Consider the following 22,871-nt stretch of genomic DNA (forward strand, 5'->3'; position numbering starts at 1 on the left):
GATGAAAGAACTTAATCCTGATGTAAATTAAGAACAGAAAAATGCAGTAAAATATGGTCTTTCAAACTTTTAGCACATAAAAGCACCCAGCCATAGAAAAGAGCATCCAACTGTAGAAACCATTCTAAAACAGATATTGGAACCTGGACAGCTCTCTGGTTGGACAGCTCTCTGGTTGGACAGCTCTCTGGTTGGACAGCTCTCTGGTTGGACAGCTCTCTGGTTGGACAGCTCTCTAGTTTGACAGCTCCTGTCAAACCGTCCAACTCATGCCAGCATAGAAAAAGGATGTTAAATGATGATGATAAGATGTAGTTTATAGTCAAAGAATCAAACGTAATATATATATATATATATATATATATATATATATATATATATATATATAATAAAGTAAAGTTGTGGAATACCGTACGAGTGGAAATATATATGAAAGAAGGTTTGAAAATGCAATTCCAAAGATATTTATTCACTTAACCGGTTTCACTTTTTTAGAAAAAGATTATCAAAAGTAAAATATAAAGCTTTGTAGTATTAGGTCTTTGAGAATAATAGAAAATGTTAAAAAACAGTTTGAGTATTAAAATACATATATACATTCTTTGATGATAATAAGAGGAATATATTTAAAGTATAAAGCTTTGTATGAGCTTTGTAGTGTTACATACTGATTATCACACATTCTCTGATAATAAGACGAATATTCATTGCTATAATTGCCAACAAAAATATCAGCAACATTTATAAAATGGATTCTTTAAATGAGGTAATGAAGGACTGTTTATATAATCACTTGTCCCGTAAGAAAGAATTACTAAATTGCCTTCAAATCTTACAATTAATTTTTAAGTAACAATATATTTGGTATGAAATCCAAGATGATCTCGCTGAAATGCCTTTAAGTTTAAGACTGACATGAATTAAAAAGTAACATCGATAACATCTATCTTGTTAAAATGAGGCCAGAATGTAGTTGTCCCTTATACCCTCCCTCAGTAGTGTTTCATCTTTCATACCTGTGGGTAGCGTTTCATCTTTCATACCTGTAGTATTTTTTTTTTGGTCAAGACTGGACAGCCAGAGACAATATGGTTAATTTTTCACTTCTTCACCTCTACTTGTTCAGTAATATTTTGCTTCATGATATCCTTTCAATGTATTTTAGGTGATAATGATTTAATTTGTATTCCAATCAAGAATTTCTCAGTCACAGTTTTGAGTAATGTACTGCTCAACATCTATTGCAGTTTATTTCATTTTTTTTAAAATCTATTTTACCTTGTTCATTTTTTGTTTTTGTTTCCACATATTGGGTGCAAGGATTTTCATTGCCGTTACATTCACATGGCATTATGTACTCCATTTAAGTTTAAATTTTAGCCTATTCTTAGTTTCTGTTGTTGTTTGTCCTTTATCCTCACATATATATCTATCATTTCACACTTTCTGAAAAGTGTTAATAGGTTCTTGATGTGTATCTTTTATCTTTTACTTGTTTCATCCTGAGACTGCAGCCATGCTTGAGCACCACCTTGAAGGGTTTTATTAGAATGAATCAACTCCAGTATTTGCTATTCTTTTTAAGTCTAGTACTTATTCTATTAGTGTCTCATTTGCCACACTGCTATGTTACGGGGACATAAACACACCAACACTGGCTATCAAGCAGTAGTAGGGGACAAGCACAGACATAAAGACACACACACACACATACACACACACACACACACACACACAAATATAAGTACACACACATATATATTTTGAATGGACTTCTTTCAGTTTCTATCTACCAAATCCATTCACAAGCTGCTCTGCAATGAGAGTGAACCTAGAACCACGTGGTTGGGAAGTAATCTTCTTATCACACATTCATGCCTGCACTTATGTATGTGTGTTTTATGGTTTTACTTATTTTTATTGGTTTTATTAATTTTCCATTATTGTTTACCAAATATTTTATAATAGTTTTCTAGTTGTGTAGGGCCCTTATCTCACTGAATTCAAGATAAATAAACATTTTAGGCTGGAGTTGAGGTTTTTATGTTGTTCAAAAACCATTTCTGCTTTTTATGCTGATGAAAATCTTTACAACTTAGCAAAGATCTCATGGTTCAGATGTTTTTTGTATTTTGCATTGTCCTGTTATTTTTCTATTTGTTATGTTGTATTTCTGTAATGTTTCTTTTCTTTTTTAATTTTACTCTCCCTTTTTAGTTGATTTATTATTGATATCATTTAGAATTGAGATATCTATTTCTTTACTTCTATATTTTTGCTGTATGTTTTCTTTCCATGAGTTTGCTTGGATTTTGATATTTCAATGTAAGTAGATTGGGGAGAGTACCCACATTGCTTTGTTACTCAGTAGCTGTTGCGTTATTTCTTTTAACCTGGTGATATTGATGTTTGTATCTGTTCTCATTCAATCTGTAATGGTCAGGTTTGTATATTCTTTGTTGCTATTATTTTATTGTTGAGTTTTGTCCTTGGGAGGTTCTTTATTACTATTATTGCTGTTGTTGTTATAAAACTTCTATCACGTTTTAATAAGTCTTTTCACAGACAATGTAATGTTTGCAATATAGATAGTTTTCTGTCTCTTCTTGTGTGCTTGTATGGCTTCAAGCAACCACCTCCTTCTCCTATATATGCTTCTATCTCTAAACAGTATTCAAAGTTTATTCAATAAGTTTGTGAAAGCAATTAATATATAATAGAATTCTAATCTCTACATTTGTGATGTTACAATGCTAGACAAATAATGTGTTCTCTCTCTCTCTCTCTCTCTCTCTCTCTCTCTCTCTCCCTCTCTCTCTCTCTCTCCCTCTCTCTCTCTCTCTCTCTCTCTCTCTTTCTCTCTCTCTCCTTCTCTCTTTCTCTTTCTTTCTCTCTCTCTCACTCACTTTGATATTGAGACATGCCACTAGCTATAGCTATCTATGCATTCCTTATGTCCATATGTACATACACACAGCTACACATCCAGAGATATATGAAGATGAATGAATTCACACATTCACTTATAGACAGAAATGTATAAGCAAGCATATATGTATAAATGTTTCTATCTGTACTTGGACACAAATAAGTTGCAGCATCTGCTGCAAATTCAAGGTGGAGTAATACATTTTCTAACTGCATACTGGAAATTGAACTTATCCCACCAATCTAGCACAACACAGTAATTTCATGTCACCCATCAGTAATTTTGTATATGTCTCATGTCACTTATTTTCTAACAAATGTTAGTAAAATTAAAATCTTATAATCATAAACTGTTTAAGACTTCTTCTGAACAATGTTTGGAAGAAATAGTGCATGTCCCAGGATGGTTGCAGTCTAAATACTGAAACAAGTAAAAGAGTACAAGATGGATTTGATCCCCAGTGTTTTATATTCTGAAGTAGAAGAGTTAGGGAAAGAGATTTGTAAGGTGTGTGGGAGAGGGGAAAAATTAAGAATGCCAAAACAATGAAACATATGTATCAAATGGTTTTCATTGAAGGTTATTCATAGTTCACAGGTTTTAAGGACCTGTAACTTTTGCGATGAATTCGCAGAGTCAGGAATACCATATATTATTTGTCCTGGTGTTTAAGCTCCAAGACAACTGTTATCCAGTAGACTTATGATCAAAATACATTCCAGCTGTGTTCAAATCTTCCTTCTAGTGGCTTGTAGGTTTGCATTTATGAATGTGCCCCTTCTTTATTTAAAAGTGTCAGATGTTATCTCAAGGAAATTTGCAGCAGATTGCAGGATTATATATTTAATTAAAAGTGAGTGATGATTTACCAAATACAACTCTTCAAAGATTAAGTATCTTATAGTTTTGGATATGAAATCTTCAAAATATTACATATGCATCATTGTAATTTAGGTTTTTTGAAGGTTTTCTGGTCTAGCATTTGGGCAAAATAAATTTTAGCTACTACTTGTCCTTACATTGGGTGAGTATAGTGTAAGCTGTGTTTTCTTGAAGTATGAAGACATGAAGCATGTGTGTTGTTAATGTTTATTAAGTACTTGCCATATTCTCAGTGCAAATTATTTCTCAAGTCTTTATGCATTGAGGTTATATATATTGAGGAAAAAAAAGAGTCTAGGTTTCATGATACTGGAATGTGTATGCATGCACACGCATGCACGCACGTTCACATTTGCATGCACATGCACACACATACACACACACACAATTCTAGCTTCATCCTTATATAAATTCTTGAATTTGGATGATCAAAATGTGTTGGAAATTTCACTTCATTTTCCATTTGCTCACTTTATTTGGGAACTGATTCCTGTTGCATATTAAAATCCTTCCTTCTTTTGCTTCTAATCACATACAGACCAGTACAATGATGTCATTCTTCACTTCTTTTTCAACTTCTACATTCCAGTATCATGAAATATAGATTTTATTCTGGGTAATTTATGACATCAATGTTTAGGAATCTCAGAAACACTTTGTATTGCAGGTATGGCAACTACTTGTTCAACACTAACAAGCCACATGCAAAATTTATTAAGAAAACATAGTAATAGCACTACATATACTCTGCTTGTGAAAAATAAGTAACTAAAACTTAAATACATTCCAGAAAAGCTAGCCCAAAAGATATGGATTTACCTTAATTATAGATAGTTTGGTATCTATATGCCTGTAAGCATAAACAACCCTTAATTCAGAACTTCATGATTCATTAAACTCCAGTATATGCACCTGGAAAGTGAATCGGTTTTAATATAAGTTATCTTATGACATAGGTGCACAGGCTTCAATATTCATTGAGTTTTATGTTGATATGTAATATGAGAAAAACAAAGTTTAGTCATATAATATCATTACATATAATTCATATCTTTACATACATTTCTGAGGTAACTGATTGATATATTCACTTATAAAGTTTGGGAGAAGAAAGACATACCACAAATAAATCAGGATTTTATCAGCCACAGAACTGGAGACTTTGATTAATAAGAGAATAATTAAAATATGTTACTGTCACCTGATGAAGATTACTCACTATCTAAAGGCATGAAAGATAAAGTGTTAACAGAATAATTATTCAAATAGTCATATGCAAAGATATATCTAAATTCATACATACATGTATACAAGCAAATATAGTAGTAAAGACTTATACATGCCACTATACATTCTGCAACATCTCTGTAAATTTCACTATATTGTATTGGAAAGAGAAACGAGGTAAGGAAGACATTGTTCTGGTTAGACAGGAATCTGTAATATTCTTGAATCTAGGTAGGTAACCTATTCTTAAGTTGTTTATATTTAACTTGAGAAATTAGTGATTAATTGTATATTTTTATTTCGTTTTATTCAAGCACATATGTAAACACAGATACTAGAGATTAGAATTGTATGGAATCACAAGTCAAAGACAGATCAAGTCCTTTGTTGTGGTTGTACTGAAAAATTGCATCCAACCATATCTCGAAATAAGTAAGCGAGTAACTTTTAAGTTCTCACTTCGCTTAGAGATAAAGCAAGGTATTAGTATTTCATTAGCAGCAGATAGAATTGTACATACATGTGTGGAGGTAGAAATTATTTACACGTCTTAACAAGTCTGTGTGTGTGTGTATATGTGTGTGTGTGTGTGTGTGTGTGTGTGTGTGTGTGTGTGTGTATGTATATATATATATATATATATATATGTATATATAACTATATGTATATATATGTATATATATATATATATATATATATATATATATATATATATATATATATATATATATATGTGTATAACTATATGTATATATATATATATATATATATATATGTATATATACATATATATATATATATATATATATATATATATATATATATATATATATATATATATATATATATATATATATATATATATATATATATATTCACAAGGTATTGGAATCTTATATGTATACCATTCTGCCTAAACATTGGATTTACAAATACAATATCCCTACATTCACTCTCTATTTCCTACCTTAACTAAACTAACTATTGCTTAATCATCCTCTCACACCGTCTTTGATGAAGGGATATGATAAATATGTTGGAAACAGCTGTTAGACATTCTATTTATAAATGTTCTATATTATACACAGCCTTGGTCTTTTATCTCATTACGAAAAGTAAATCATTATATTCACACACTGATACATGACCTACGTTGGACCCCTTATTCGCATAACCACCGAATTCCAGGAAGCAATTTTGTGATTAAACTATATTCTTCCATATTTAAGTGCATCAAATATTTCTGATAAAACAGTTTTGTTTCTGACTTTTTTTTGGTAGTGAACAAAAAATTTTGTATTAAATAGCAGGAAAAGAACTGGGACAATTAGACATATAACATCAGATAGCTGATCATAGATACATGTCAAAAGATTTTTAAAATGTCAATATGAAACAAAATGAAGAGGAAAGAAAAATATTTATTTTGCAGTTATTTTAGTATTTATAAAAGTAAACAGTAAGAAAATAAATAAATTAAAAAAAAAAATTTTAACTTGAGCATAACTATTACATTTTATGATTGTGTATAATTAATGAACTCGATCAAAGTGCTTACATAGACTATTAGCTTGTCTATATATTCTGAAAGGATGAAAGATAGTTTTGACTATGGAGAGATTTGGACCTAGAATGTAAGATGTAAATGACATATGAGTGCTATACGGTTTTAACCTACAAATATAACATTTTGTTTTGAATGGTCAAAACTATGAAGATACAATATCTCCAGAACATTTTATCTGATTCTTTTTCGAAGAAATTGCAAAGATTATCATCAATATTTTGTGTGGTGGGAAATAGAGTATTTTCCTTCATTTACCCCAACCTGTTAAAACTATCTTTATCCTTTGAAAATGAAGTCTTTCCTTTGAAGTTACTTAGCACAATTCATCACATTATAAATCATCAACTTAAACTTTATGCCAGATACATTGCTAAGATGGTTTTGAAGTTTTTCATGTATTACAGGAAAAAGATATTGTTTGATAACATTTGACTGTTATATTTCTGGTTCTTATTACTTGAATTAGCAGAATTAATCCCCACCCCACCAACAAAAGCACTCTACATTATATGAGATTTTTACTTTATTAACTATGAGAAAACCTTCTTCTAGATGGCCAGGTGTAATTTGAGGAGAAATTTGATTCCTATAACTAATTAACCTAAAGTAGACTTTGCTGATGTTTTTCTCTAGATGAACCCTGATTAAACAGGTAAATGATGAAAAGTTTTCCTGATGTGACCATACTCTTTTGCTGCACATCAGGGAGTACATTATCTTTTATTAGAATTTTCTTGGTGCAGTAATTATCAATAACAGACCATCTTGTGAATTGGAAATACAGTGAACAAATAATGACAGCTGCTTTCTAAAGAGTGTTCTCTATTAAATAATCCTCTTGTTCTTCTTCTTTCTGATATGTACAGGCATTGTATGTTAGACTTATAAGACAGTGATTATTTCCTTTCTTGTGTTCTATAGAATCTAGATGTGCTTTGTTCTGGACAAAAACTACAGAACCATATGTTATGATGGGTACTGAATACTATGTTTATATCATCAAGTTAGTGTAATTCTAGCATTTTAATGAGAGAGTTATATAGAATTAATTCAAAAGCCTACATATAATTGTTTCAGCTTCATGCTATGTTTTTCATACTTTTTAATCCAATTCCTGCATGTTGATAAGGAAACAGTCAATTGTTGTTGTACAAGATTTATATAAATATACAAGAATCATGTAAATGTTTTTTTGAAAATGTTTAATCATCATGTTGGATAAAACTTTAGAGAGTGACTTATAATTTACCAGCAAACTAGTGATAAAACAGTAATTAGATGACTTATTTTTTGTCTTTTGTTGGGAATTATTTGGTGTTTGCCCAGTAAGAAACCATCTTGATATGTTTGCAGATTATTCAAGATGATTTTAAAGATTAACATTACTTTGGCTATGCATTATTTTTCTTAGATGGTAGAAATTCAGATTTGAGATTTAGCTGTTATTTCTAGCAGGTTCAACATAACTTGGGGGAATTCCTCATTTGACAGTTTGTTTTGAAAGAATTGTTTATCCAACAACAACATGCCTTTCTAGTCCATTATTTAAGACAACTACTTTTCAAGTGTTTGGAGTCATGTCTTGTATTGTTTACCTTATCTATCATATGGGATGTATTTATCTGTTTTACAGAAAGGCTTAACTACTGTCATCTTTGGTTCTGTTCCTTAATTTGCCATGTAAAGTGACTATTACAAAATGTAATTTAGTTTTCCAGTCCTCTATTCTGTGATAGTGACACCTGTCATTTATAACAATACTTTGTTTATATAACTCTGCTTTTTCTGTTATTGTCTTACTTGGTATTGGTATGCTATAATATTGAACTTTATTTGTGCATTCTAGTGTTTCTTGTCACTCAGTCTGAAAACAATTGTATATTCTATTTGGTAATTCCAACATAATACAATCTCTATTAATCTCTATTCTGTATTTAGCTATTTTACCACAAACAACTATTTTCTTCACTCTCACCATATCTGCTGGCTTATGAGACACAGTGTCACATAAGATGTTCCCCTATTTCATTACGATATTTTGAGAAAATGACTATTTTAATGTTTCATCAAATGTAAATTGAAATATATTTTAAAGTGGTTTTGTAGGGAAAACTGTAAAATACAATATTATAAGAGTATACAGAAATGAAGTATGAAATCATATAATGTAACTTTAGATTGATGGATCTCAATTAGTGTCCATATGACCCTAGGGGGTTCATATAAGATTTTGTTGTTAAAATTTATAATAAATTAGTTAGATTTCTACAGTACACAAAATATTTAAGAATTTTTTTAATACACTTTATACAATCCCTAATGATATCTAATTATAAAAATATAACATGACTTTTTAACATGTTGGGAGGTCCTTCAGAGTAAAATATGAATCAAAGGGGTCTATAGGCAAAAATGGTTGAGAACCATTGTTTTAGACTAATCTCTAAAGGAAACTAAATTAAATTTGCAGCAGAAAAAGAAAGAAATATATTGGCATCAATGAATTTTGGTACATGCAAAAAAAGTAAATGTATTGGTAAAATATTGGAACAAATCAATTAGCAAAATACAATCAATGTGAAAGAATTCCTATGGATGTTTACAGTTCATGGAAACAAAGCGAAATTTCATTGAATATTAGGACACAACAAGCAATGGGACAAATAAATCAAAAGCATTCTAACAGAAACTTTTATTTCAGTGAATAGTACAGGTAGCAAAAATATAAGAAAAAAAGTATCACAAAAGTATATTTAATCATCGTCAACAAGATCTATTAAACCATCATCTTCAGAAGATAAATCAACATCGTTAAAACCTGTCGGCATCCATATTACCAGAACTTTCTTCATCAGTGGAATTTTCTGTAATAGAATCTGAGTCTTCAGTACCTTTTTCAAACAGTAAATCATTCACAGTACCATCAATGGCATTACTAATGACATTTTTTTAAGAATGATTTCACAGCCACCTCTTCTTTTGCAGCATTCCATGAACTTAGTATCTATTTACACACCTGTATGTGGTAGGCTTCTTCTTTCTTCCTGTTGATGCCATTTTAAATTTTGAAGATTGTACTTACTTGCTCCACCTCTTCCACATAAATCCTTTAAATGATTTAATGTTTGAAACATCTCGAGGCTGTAACTAATTAATCAGACCTGGAATAACAGCTAATCAGGTCTTCAGTTCTCCAACTTTTTATGAATCGAAAACTAATGTCAAATTGAGTCTCTTTTACTGGTTTCAGCCAGAGGCTGGGGCCATGCTAGAGCAGGCAGGTTTCTTTTACTGTTCACTAGACCACCTGCACCACACTTTATCAAATTTCTATATCATTCCTCCTTCACTAATTCTACCTTTTGGATGAGCAAGAACATAAATACCATTGGGTATTCTTTCTTTAGGTATTATAAACAATCACAAAAGGCAGCAGTTTTGTATCATCAGAGCAGCATGTTAATTCAGCTCTATAGTGTGTCTGCTCATAGCCACGTGTTTTAAGTCATAGCTTTATCACCCTTAGAATCTACCATCTTATATGATGACACATCAAATGCCAAAGGGATTTCTTCCATATTTGCTATGTGTCAAATTTCAATATTAACTTTTGTTAATCACATGCATGTGAAACAATAATTTTTTCATCATACTCAGGTGCCATTTTTAACTGTTCATGTTCTATCCCTCATACAGTGGTTATTTCCTCACCACCACCACCATCATCATCATCATCATCATCCTTTAATGTCTGTTTTCCATGCTGGTATAAGGAATGTGGAAAACTATGATGCTGACCCCCTAAAATCACTGATTTATAGTGAGTCATATATAATCATTGTAGTAGATATTGAAAAGCCCAACCTTTTTGGTCTAATGCCTATGTATTAGACCAAATTCTTCTAGTTCAGATCATTTTCATAATTCCTCTATAGAGACAGTGTTTGCTATGTCTAACAGCTTTCAGTTGCTCTTCTTGTTTCTTTCAAGTCCTTCTCATTATTTTGGTGGGTAGAGGATCAAAATATTAAGCAGCTGCCCTAGAACCATGCTTTTTCATATATACTACAGCATTTAATGTTATACCAATGTCTTTTTTTGTTTTTAAACCATATCATAAATTGCCTTGTCTGAACTTTATCTTCTTTCAGAACCATTGTATAATTATTTATAATGATTCAAGATAATTGCCATACAGGACGTGAAACTTGTATTTCTGTCCATGATGTTTTGTGTTGACACAAATAGCTGCCATGGTGATGCAGCTTTGCTTTGGTTTTGTTGTCGTCTACTCATTACAAATGGCTGAGGGGCAAATGACAGTTTTTTCACATTCCATTAAACTTACTAAAAGCGTTTTTCATTCAGATAATAAACAAATGTTTTTTTTAAAGGTAACTCAATTATTAAATGATGTAAGACATATATAAGGTGTAGATTATATATGCTGAGAAAGAACGTATTGTGAAATGTTATGACATCTCCGCATAATTGCTGATATGCAGTAAGCAATTTTCCATAAGTTTGTGCTGATAGACTGTGAAGATTGACTTGTTTTTAATATTTTAGAATTAGTAACCAATTTTGTGCCTAGCAGACTTATCTGACTCTTAGATTAAAAATTAAAATAGTATATAATGGTGGCAAATGTCACAGTAACATTCTAATATAGAATTGTAAGATAAATTTCTCTCAAATTACATCCTTCTACCTTAGTAAAAATGCATGATATATTGAATGATGTAGTCTCTGATATACCAAATGATAGGGTGGTCATAACTGGAATGCTTTCCATTGTGTGTATCTTGCTTGATCAGAGTTGAAGTAGAGGGATACAATAACAACAGTGACACTTATAGAAACCTTATTGCTACTAGTTACTGTTGTAGTATTTACGGACGTTTTTATTGGGGGATTCCCTACAAGTGATCAAGCAGCAGGTGTTGTTCAATGCTGAATTAAGGTTTTTGGCATTGGTTGATTTTTCCCAGACAGGATATGCATATCATGCAGAAGTATAGCACAAGGCCAAAATAGTAAATCTTAATATGTATGCTGTGGTTCCCTGTTTGGAATTGACCAGTTTCTGCAGGACATTGTTTTGAGAACCAACTTTTAATTTGGTATTTTGGACATGTTCCTTAAAGAAGAGGTGTGGCCTCAGGTAAAAGGATTGGTACAGTACTCCAGTTGTGTGGTGTATTGTTGGACTTAGCAATAAGATTTTTACCAACATCAATACTACAATACTAACATCATGTCCTGTCCCTATTATTAAATTATTATGAAATATATCACTATATTAAACAATTTCCAATGTTACTGTATATAGAATTATCATCTGCCTGATTGAATATGTTTTCTCTAATCTGTTAGTATTTGATCAGTACTGGTAGATTCTGAATATAGTTGTATCCAGTATAAATGCATTCATCACCTGTATTATGTGTATTATTATTATCTGTTATTTATAATAGACTAGATTTAAATTTATTTATTTTTCCTGTGAAGTATAACTCTCTTGATATTTTTTTCCAAGAGCTTTATGTTGTTTTGATATACCAGAATATGTATATACTTTGAACATATATATATATATATATATATATATATATATATATATATATATATGTTAATTTCGCTCCATAGATCTTGGTAAACACATGAATGATTATGCTTCACTGAAGAGGTCTAACAACACTTATGCTTCGCTGGCCTCTGTATGTTTATAATCTAAAGAAGTTTCTTCTAAGTACTTATTCTAGCACAGCCACGTTTGGAATTTCTGTTTTTCTCTTTAGCTCCACCTTCACCAAAGCTCACTCTTCTGTTATGTTTCTGTGTGCCTGACAAACTGACCAAGTAACATTTTCTTCTCTCTTATCCGTTTCACTTTGTTTTAGTTTGTAATTCCTTTTTGTATCTATGTATTCACTATTGATCTTTCTTTTTTTCACAACATATAAACATATTTCTTCTTTTCCTAATGTAATTCTTTAGTTCTATAAATGCTAGACACACTATATCTGTTAGAGTAACCTTCTGTTTCACTTTTTACAGTCTACCAGCACTGATTCGGAGATGTAATTCATAGAGCATTATTAACTTCTTTTGTTCTTTTCCAACTTTACTATTCATTTCCTTCTGTTACACCTCATCATCTTATAACAGGACAACATATTATATCTTTTACCCTCTTACAGTAACCTTAAAGCCCCGTTGTTTGGAACGATGATTTCCTCTCTTGTCAAAATTTCTTGCTTCTTTATCTGATAGATAATGTTTGAAGTCATCCATGAAGTGTTAAAAATATAATAAACCTCTAGTTGCTTACTTCAGTCACCTTTGTCTTATCTTTCTGTGTGAAGACAATTTTCCATCTTATAATTCATTATATTATATCTTCTGTTGTGCATTGGACAATATATTTTGAAGTGTGTGTATGTATGTATGTGTGCAAACTCATGAAGCTTTTGAGCCAGAAGTTTTGAGCAGCATTTCAGCTAGGAGTTTTTTTTTAATCTTTTTTATTTGTTTTGTTTTCTCTTTGTGTTATTGTATTTTAAAATCCCCTCTCCAACTATCTAGTCTGAAACTATATCTAGTCTTTGCAACCATCTGATCCTAGGTTCAATCTCATTGAGCAAGTGTCATCTGCAATTGTTCTGGGTTAACCTATACCTGCATATGTGTGAGATAATATTTACATTCTGCAATGTCATAAACAATGGGCAAGATTATCTACCATTATTTCCTTCTCATCAAATTGTCCACTAGCACTTTCAAATTAGTTTCACAGGTTAATTTAGATATTGCAGTGAAAATGCAATATTCAAATAAGAACTGTTAGAGGATGCTAATGATGATGATAAGAAGTAAAAGAAGTACATGAAATGGTAATGAGGACACTATCATCATCATCATCATCATCATCATCATCATCATCATCAGTGGTGGACTTGGATTTTTTGAGCCCTGAAGCTTGAACTTTTATGGGAGTATCACCACAATCAGCCACCATAGGGTAACTTCCAACAAGGTCTGAGAGGCTTTGCTACCGATGTACTTTGCTATACCTTAATAGTTTTTGAGTTTGCCGTGGAAGGAATATTTATGCATATACTCAATACACGGTAGACTGATAAAATAGAACTAAGAGCAAATTTAATTTCATATGTCATCTTAACCTGTAGAAATTCCAATTATATGAAGTACATATGAAATATACTTTTTTGCTTTTCTTAATAACACATTCATACAACTTTTTGTCATATAAGAATTTCCTTGCCATGTCTTTATCTAGAGAGAATATGGATAAAATATTTAAATGCTCTTCAGTTATGAAAGACCAAAATTTATTCATTGTAAAGGGTAGGTTTTGAGAAATTCCTTACTGCTTCACAGCTCATGATAAGCATTGCCAAGTACAGCTAAAGTGTAGAAGTAATATTGAGTAACATTTCAATAAGGTGTTATTCACAAATAAGCTGAAGAATTTGTGTACATTGCATTTGCATGACACTTTTTCTTCTGTGTTCTGGGATTTCCTAAGATGCATATCTTTTCTGAACTGATAACATTTATTAAACCAATTTGTGGTCAATGTTATCTTTGGAATATAACGTTATATATTTAATATTATCCTCATCGATTTCAGAATTGTTCATGTTTCTGACAGGAACTTGAACCTTTTTGAAATCTGCTCATATAGGTCAATCCTCTTATGTAAATGGATTATGAAGCTGCCAGAGTTGATTTAGAACTTCTGATATAAATTTTTCTGTTCCTCTCAAAGAAGCATTATCAGTTGTTCTATCAGAAAATTTCTTTGTAATGGTGTATTGGAATCATTAGAATAACTTGGGGTTACATCTTCACACAAAACCTTTGCTTCTAATTCACAATGGATCTTACTCTTCTTTGAATTTTCTTTGAGTTCTTCAAGAAACAAATGCAAGTTGATAACAGAAGATACCTTTAAATATATCAAAACTAGATATTTGAAGTTTCTTAATGTTTTGTTGAAACACTTCAGTACTTCTACCCAAACAGCTGTTAAAATAGCATATTCCAACTTTACCAGTTTGTTGTATAAAATCTTTGCATCTCATTTACATTCTAGTTTCTCTCTGAGTGTTCAAAAATATGCTTGAGAGTTTGTAAAATACTCATGTATCCATTTTTAATTGCTTTCACTGCTTCATAGTTCCAGACTATCTAGTTAGACTTAAGCCCTTTAGAGAAAATCTAGATTACCCTCAGTGTTTAAAATACTCCATGTATGGCGATTCAGCAAAGAAAACACAATCACTGCAAAATGACAAGATATTCAACAACTTCAGGTACAGTGAACAATAACTTTTCTCTTACAATATCGTGTGAATAAGCTGCACAAGCAGTATAATCTGCACACCTGTTATTGTTTTTAAAGTGTGCTTGTGGCCCCTTCTTCTGAGACTTTCATGTTAAATCCAGTATAGTAGACATGACCATGGGTATTTTCAAGTGAAAGCTTTTGTTCACTCAGAACTTATACTCTGTTGAACAAGATCATGGATGAATGGTTTCACTTGTTAAAATTATTAAAATCCCTCATGAGGTTTTCAATTATAAAATTATTGAACCATGATTACCAGCTGGCCAATCAGTAAACAATATTAAAGTAGTATTTAGTGTTTTGGTTTAATGTGATTCACAATTTCATTTTGCACTTGTTTTCCTACGATTTCTATGAAATCTGTACTCAGATTAAGATGGATTACCAGTATTTACTTTTCCGTTCTTACATTTCCCAAAATGTTCATGTCAAGATGGATCAAACTCTGCAATAAGTTCAATGATTTTTATAAAGTTGCCAGTTTTTGGTGAGCCCCACTTAATGGCCTCTAAATACCAAATCTCTTTCACTTAGAAATTTGGTAAGAATTTTATACAAAAGTTACAACTCTTTTCAGGACTTCAAAATAGTACTATATATTTCTTTTCAAGTTGCTTCAAGTTTCTGATTCCCAGGTGTTTTACTTGTCTTTCTATTTATCCAACACAACATTGTCTTCTTATATTCCATACTATTTTCATGATTGTTCCAGAGTGCATTAATCGAATCAGAAAATCCATGTTTTGAGTGGTGTTTAGCATTTAAAAAATAAACTATTTATACAGCATTTGTTGTTTAAGCAAGCTAACCAGAATCACATCAGAGTTTGGCCAATTTCTTTTATTTTTCAAAATATTTACTTGTAAAACATCTGTTTTCATTCTCTCATTTTATCTTCCATTAAACAATTCTGTTTGAAATAATTATTAAATGTTATGTGACATTTTATGAGGTTACTGTATTTTTTGAAATCACTGAAATTATTTTTTGCATCACATTTCTGCTGTCTTTTCTTGATTTTCAATACATTCATGTTGACCACTATGACATCATTCATGTCAAAAGTATTAATAGCAGGCTGAAAATTGTTAGAAAAACCCTTGTGACTGGTGTACTATCATTGACTCTACTGGTGCTTGGTTGTCTTCTTTCATCTGTAGATGGTGACAAACTTAACATTGTAAAATGAGTAGCTACCTTTTGATAGTTGAAAATTTCATCAGATCATTTCTCCTTGAGTTTCCATTTTTTGTATTCACTTAATTATTTTGTGAACTCCTTGTTATTCGACTTGGAAAATGGATATGTGTTATACAGATATCTTCCACTTTGTTATATCTAACAGTGTGGGCATGTGCCAATGCACATATATGTGTATATGCACATGTTTTTGAAGTGCTCGTGAGATTATGTGGATGTTATGTCTGTGATTTTACATATATGCATGTGCATAATAAATTTGTATATAGTTTAGTTAAGCTTATATTATGTGTATGAAGTGTAAAAGTTATGTCATACTTATCAACAGATGAAATAGAAAAATCGAAAAGCAAACACTTTCATTAGTCATTCAGTAATATTAAAAGAAAACAACTAATGTTAATGCAGAAATTTCATGCAACTTGGGTTTTCATTTTCTTTTTTCAACTTCTCATTTACTTTCTCCATTAAGCCATTAGAAATAAAATGATTTTATCTTTATTTTTGTTGTGTTGCCAAACAAAATTATTTTATTTGAACATTTTCATTAACAAGTGGAATATTTATTTTTAAAATTCTAATTTCTTTTATATTTTTCTCAATTGATGTTTATAAAACATTTAAAAAATCTATTTTGTTACAATTCACCTGTTTTTGTTTTGCTTGGTATTGTTGTTTACATTAATTACCCTATTGTTTTTAAAACATCTGGAAGTTGCTTTTTTTTTTCTTAAAACTGATAATAAAGCCTTTTGATAGAGAATTAAACCTTTTTTTCTGTTAAACTAACTTTGTAAAATCATTGGTTTCATTCAGCTATTTCTGTGAAAGCATGTTTCCATCTGTAGAGAGTCTCTCCTTAATTGATAATCTTATAAAATTATCACATGTATTCAAACATCTTAAACAGATGTTTTATTCTGTTTTTTGTTACTGTTTTTATTCTATTTTATTTATATTTTTCTTCTTTAATATGGTGGTAATAGAGCAGCCATGAACATGAGTGCAAGTATGGTTGTATAGTTAAGAAGTTCACTTCTCAACCATGTGGTTCTGGGTTTGACCCCACAATGTAGTTTCTTGTCTTTAATTAAAAATAATAAAAATAGCTTCAAATTTTGGCACAGGGGCAGCAATTTGGGGGGAGTGGGTAAGTCAATTTCATTGACCCCAGTGCTCAACTGGTACATAATTTATTGATTCCAAAAGGATGAAAGGTCTTAACCTGGGCAGAAGTTGAACTCAGAATGTAAAGGCAGGTGAAATACTGCAAACATTTTGGCTGCTTGTGCTAACAATTCTACCAGATTGTCACCTTAATTATCATTATTATTGTTATTATTATTATTATTATTATTAATAACAACAACAACAACAACAACAACAATAATAATAATGATAATAATAATAATAATAATAATAATAAACTACAGACGGTACACGGCTTTACCAAGGAAATAGATATGAAATTTGGATTAGAAAAATGTGCCAAAGCAACCCTGAAAAGAGGAAAATTAGTTAAAAGTAGCAATATAACACTAGATAAAGCCAATGAAATAAGAGAACTAGACGAAAGCCAACCATATAAGTATTTAGGAGTCAATGAACTAGATAGGATAAACATACACAAATGAAAGAAAAAATAAAGAAAGAGTACTATAGACGAGTTAGATCAATACTAAAAACAGAGCTTAATGCTAAAAACAAGATAATGGGTATCAACACTATAGCTGTCCCAGTCATAAGCTACAGCTACAACATCCTTAACTGGACACTAAACGAACTATGTAAAATAGACAGGAAAACAAGAAAAATAATGACAGGATATAGGATGCACCACCCAAAATCTGACATAGAAAGGCTATATATACAACGCACAGAAGGTGGCAGGGGTCTTATACAGCTAGAAAACTATTGTAAAATAATCACCATAGGACTGCAAAAATACCTACTCCAGAAGCAAGGGAAACTAATACAAATAGCCACAAAACACGAGCAAAACAAAAAACTGTTTTCAGTATTTAAGGAAGCTGACAAATCCAAACAAGAAATCAATCTACCTAACAAATACGAAGAAGAAGAAGAAGAAACAACAAAAGCTATAAAACAAATGAAATCCAAACTAAAACTAGAACAGCAACGGACCATGATAAAACGATGGCAAGAAAAGCCCCTACATGGTAAATACTGGGCTAAACTAAATGCGAAAGAAATAGACAGAGAAAAATCCTAGCAATGGCTTAGAAGCTCAGGACTCAAAGCAGAGACTGAAGGATTTTTAATTGCTGCACAAGACCAGAGCCGCCCCACCAGAAATTACCAAAAACACATAATGTAAAGAAATATAACAAGTAACTGTAGAATATGTGGAGATGGACAAGAAACAATAAATCATATTATCTCTGGCTGCCCAGTCCTGGCTAAGAAGGAATATATTCACAGACACGACAGATCTGGGACCTATATACACTGGAAACTATGCCAACACTATGGAATAACAACAGAAAAAAGATGGTATAAACACACGCCAGAAAAGGTCACAGAAAACGAGAAAGCAACCATACTCTGGGATATGCCAATACACACAGATAGAGAAATTAAGGCAAATAGACCAGATATAGTTGTCAAAGATCATGAAGAAAAAAAATGCTTTCTAATTGATGTATCAATACCAGCAGATGACAACGTTTCTCTAAAAGAAATCGAAAAACTTTCAAAATACAAAGACCTGGAAATAGAGATAACTCGAATGTGGAATCTAAAAACAGAAACAATTCCTATCATAGTAGGTGCCTTAGGTATAATAAAAAAATATTCAGACAAATACATAACAAAAACACCAGGACTTACAAATATATATAACATACAGAAAATTGCACTACTGGGTACTGCACACATTCTACACAAAACACTTTCAATACAGTAAACATAAGAGCACCACAGCAAACCACAGCACATACCCAAGGCGCACAGAGCTGCGCTCGGTAGTGAAGTGAAAGCACGTTATAAAAATAAAACTACTGAACAATAATAATAATAATAATGATAATAATAATAATAATAATAATACGAAATCATGATGGCATCTGTGCCCAGCATCGCCTTCCTGGCACTTGTGCCCGTGGCATGTGTAAGGACTTTCGAGCGAGATCATTGCCAGTGCCCCTGGACTCGCTCTTGTGCGGGTGGCACATAAAATACACCGTTTTGAGCGTGGTCGTTGCCAGTACCACCTGACTGGCCTTCGTGCCGGTGGCACATAAAAGCACCAACTACACTCTCAGAGTGGTTGGCGTTAGGAAGGGCATCCACCTGTAGAAACTCTGCCAAATCAGATTGGAGCCTGGTGTAGCCATCTGGTTTCACCAGTCCTCAGTCAAATCGTCCAATCCATGCTAGCATGGAAAGCGGACGTTAAACGATGATGATGATGATGATGAATACAACATGTGTGTGTGTGTACACAATGATTTATGAATAAATCTCTTGAGATATTTGCTCTATATTAAGCTAGAAAAACTCCTCTGTTCGTCTTATCATTAAGCATGCAGCCAACTTTTGATTGGCTAGTTAAAAACCAATGGTACTATTGCTTACTAATTCTGATATATAAGCTGAATTCAACTAATTTTGCTTATTGAACAATTATTGAAATGTCTTATAAGAATGGTGATCTGTTAGGTTTTCCCTACAAGAAAACAATACTTATAAATGTTAAAAAATTATGTAACAGGAGTAACATACTATTTAATATGAGATGAATTCACTGAGCTGCTGAGAAGCTGAACAATCAGTTTCATAGGTGTAGAGTTCTTGTTAATATATTTAATTATTGATGTCTCAGTTATTTGTGGGGAGCAGATAGCAAAACTTCAGAAGATGTTAATTTTGATAGACTGACATCATAACCTACAGGGGATATATTTCTTATCTAATTAATCTGATAGAATTATCAGCTAATGAACAGCTTTATGAAACCATGAAGATAGTATTTGAGCTGCTCTTGATATTAAATAGTTTATCAATATATTAATGTTTAGCTTATTAACCAAAGGCATTAATCATAAGACATTACTGGTGATCTAAGATGGTAGCAGTTATTTCACTATAATATAAAAGGTGATGCATATATTGGCTCATTAGGAGAAAAAATATTTTTTTGAAAACCTACACCAAATTTAGGCAGTTGTTTTCGGTAAAAAGATAAATAGATTGAGATTAGGCAGTGTAATACTTAGTTTGTTGTTCTACAATTTTAAAGAAGTTTGTGTATATTATCTTCTCCAACTACTACTGCTGCTGCCACCACCACCACCACATCCACCACCACCACCACCACTGCTGCTGCCTCCTCCTCCTCCCCCTCCTCTTTCTTCTTCTTCTTCTTCTCAAATATGTCTGACAATAAAGGATAGACCATCTTGTTTAAAACTAATACCTGGATCTTGGGTAACTTTGATAAAGTCCATTCATTGTAAATACTTTGACAAGACCCTTAGCTTTACATCAGTCCTGAGCTTGACTAATATTTATTTTGAGGTTGTTTCAAATTGCTGTTCAGTGTACAACTATCTCATTAATTTATTATTGCTAAGTTATTGATCCTATACAAATCATAGACAAAAGTTGAATCCTCTGCGCTGATTTTTCTTTTTTGTATTAATATGATTAACAAAGTACAAAGCTGGCATTCTGCAGTCAAATCAGTCCCCTGACAAGCAATAGATATTTGACCTGAGTCCTGTCTGAAGGTATTTTTTCATTAGGCATTTTATAGTGGTAAGAGAGCCACCTGACAAGTGGTAGATATGTAGTTCAGTCTCCATGACTAGGTTTGATTATTATTTATGTCTCAAACTGCTCCTCATTCTATCTAATATTATTAAGTCTCCCTTGTGTAGGTCTAACTAAACAGTAAGTTGTCCTCAGTTCTGTTCTCTCATGCAATCACACCAGAACAATATCAGAAAAAGATACTGAAGTCGATATAACACAATAAAACATGAAAATTAAATGACTGATAAATTTGGTACACCAAAGTTCAAATTATGAGGATTAAAATAAGCTTATACATGGATGTTTGGCTGCATTTCCATAATTCTCACAGAAAAATTGCATTTCTGTAATTCTCTGAGAAAAGTAAGTTACATATAACAACATTTGTTCTTGTGAAGTGTAATTATGGTAACGTCTTGGAAGTCTGCTGGCATACTCTCTTCCTTCCAGATGGATACAAGGATGTTATGGAAGGCACTGAAAACCACATAGCCAAGTGCCATGTACAGTTCTGCAGAAATACCTTCTGCTCCTGGAGCTTTACCACAGTTCATTTCTTTTATGGCAGTCTTGACCTCATCTACACTAGGCAGCAGGTCTAGGTCTTTGAGTAGAGGCTTCTGAGGTATTTGCTGCAATGCTTCCTGGTTGACAGTGGATGGCCCATAGATGGCCCAACTTGATCCATCTTATAGCCATTCTTTACCTCATGGAATTGATCCTCTGCAAAGACATCAAGGTCTAAGTTTGAATCATTTGAGCTCTACAAGCGTCTTCTATACTGAAAATCTCTAGCTCTCATCTGTTGACTATGTGTGTGTGTGTGTGTGTGTGTGTGTGCGTGTATATATATATTTATATATGTGTGTGTGTGTGTGTGTGTGTATATATATATTAGTGACAGAAGTAGTGTTAATACCACAAGTTAATATTTATTCCCACTTAAACAGGAATGTTCTTTTAGAAAAAACTTTACTGCAGTAGATAAGAGAAACTCTCATATAAAGTTTTGGTGCAGAATACATGCTTGTTTATATCTCTAGTGGGGAGACATGCACACACGCACACACACACACACACACACACACACACACAAATACATATATACATACACACACACACATACACAAATACATATATATACACACACACATAAATGCATATATACACACAGATATACATTATATGTAAATACATTCATACATACATACATATGTGCATACTCTGAACCATGTACACTCACACATACATAAACTATTAATAAAATAATAATGTATACTAACCAAAAGTAAAATGAAAAGTCAAAGCAAAATTACCATTAAGTTAAGAGATACTGTAGTATGGGCAAACACATAGATTTATATATACATATCATTCTAAAAATCTCTGCAGAAATTCAGGCGTAGGTATACACTTATAGCTTTAGTTAAGCTATACATAAAATAACAACAGACAGTAATTTGTTGAACTGTTGTTTATTGTGTGTCGAATATTCTCAAAGGTGAGAAACAATGATCCATCCCTAAAGCCCAAGTCTTGTTATCTGCTTCATCAGAATTGTCTTTTCTTACCAACTGTTTCAATAACTAGTCTGCAATAAAAGTCCTCATCCGCAATTTGTTTTTACAAGCTCACAGGCAATATCCTACCCCCTTTTGCAACCCAGCATTGCTCTGTCATCTCTCACTCTCTCTCTTGTCCCCCACACCGTGCCAACTGTATCATTGCTATCCTGTTACCCCCTATATACCCATGTTTAATCACTCACTGCATTCTCCTCCTTCCCTTCACTCATCTCCTTTGCACTCCCATGAACTCCCTTCTGATGCACCCCTGGGGAATCCTTTACCATTCATTTATATTCACCTCCTTGTACTTTGAGAGTATGCCCTGGCACATTGCCATCATCTCTC

The sequence above is a fragment of the Octopus bimaculoides genome, chromosome 18 (genome assembly GCF_046866305.1).
Source record: "Octopus bimaculoides isolate indiv1 chromosome 18, ASM4686630v1, whole genome shotgun sequence".
NCBI classification, from domain to species: domain Eukaryota; kingdom Metazoa; phylum Mollusca; class Cephalopoda; order Octopoda; family Octopodidae; genus Octopus; species Octopus bimaculoides.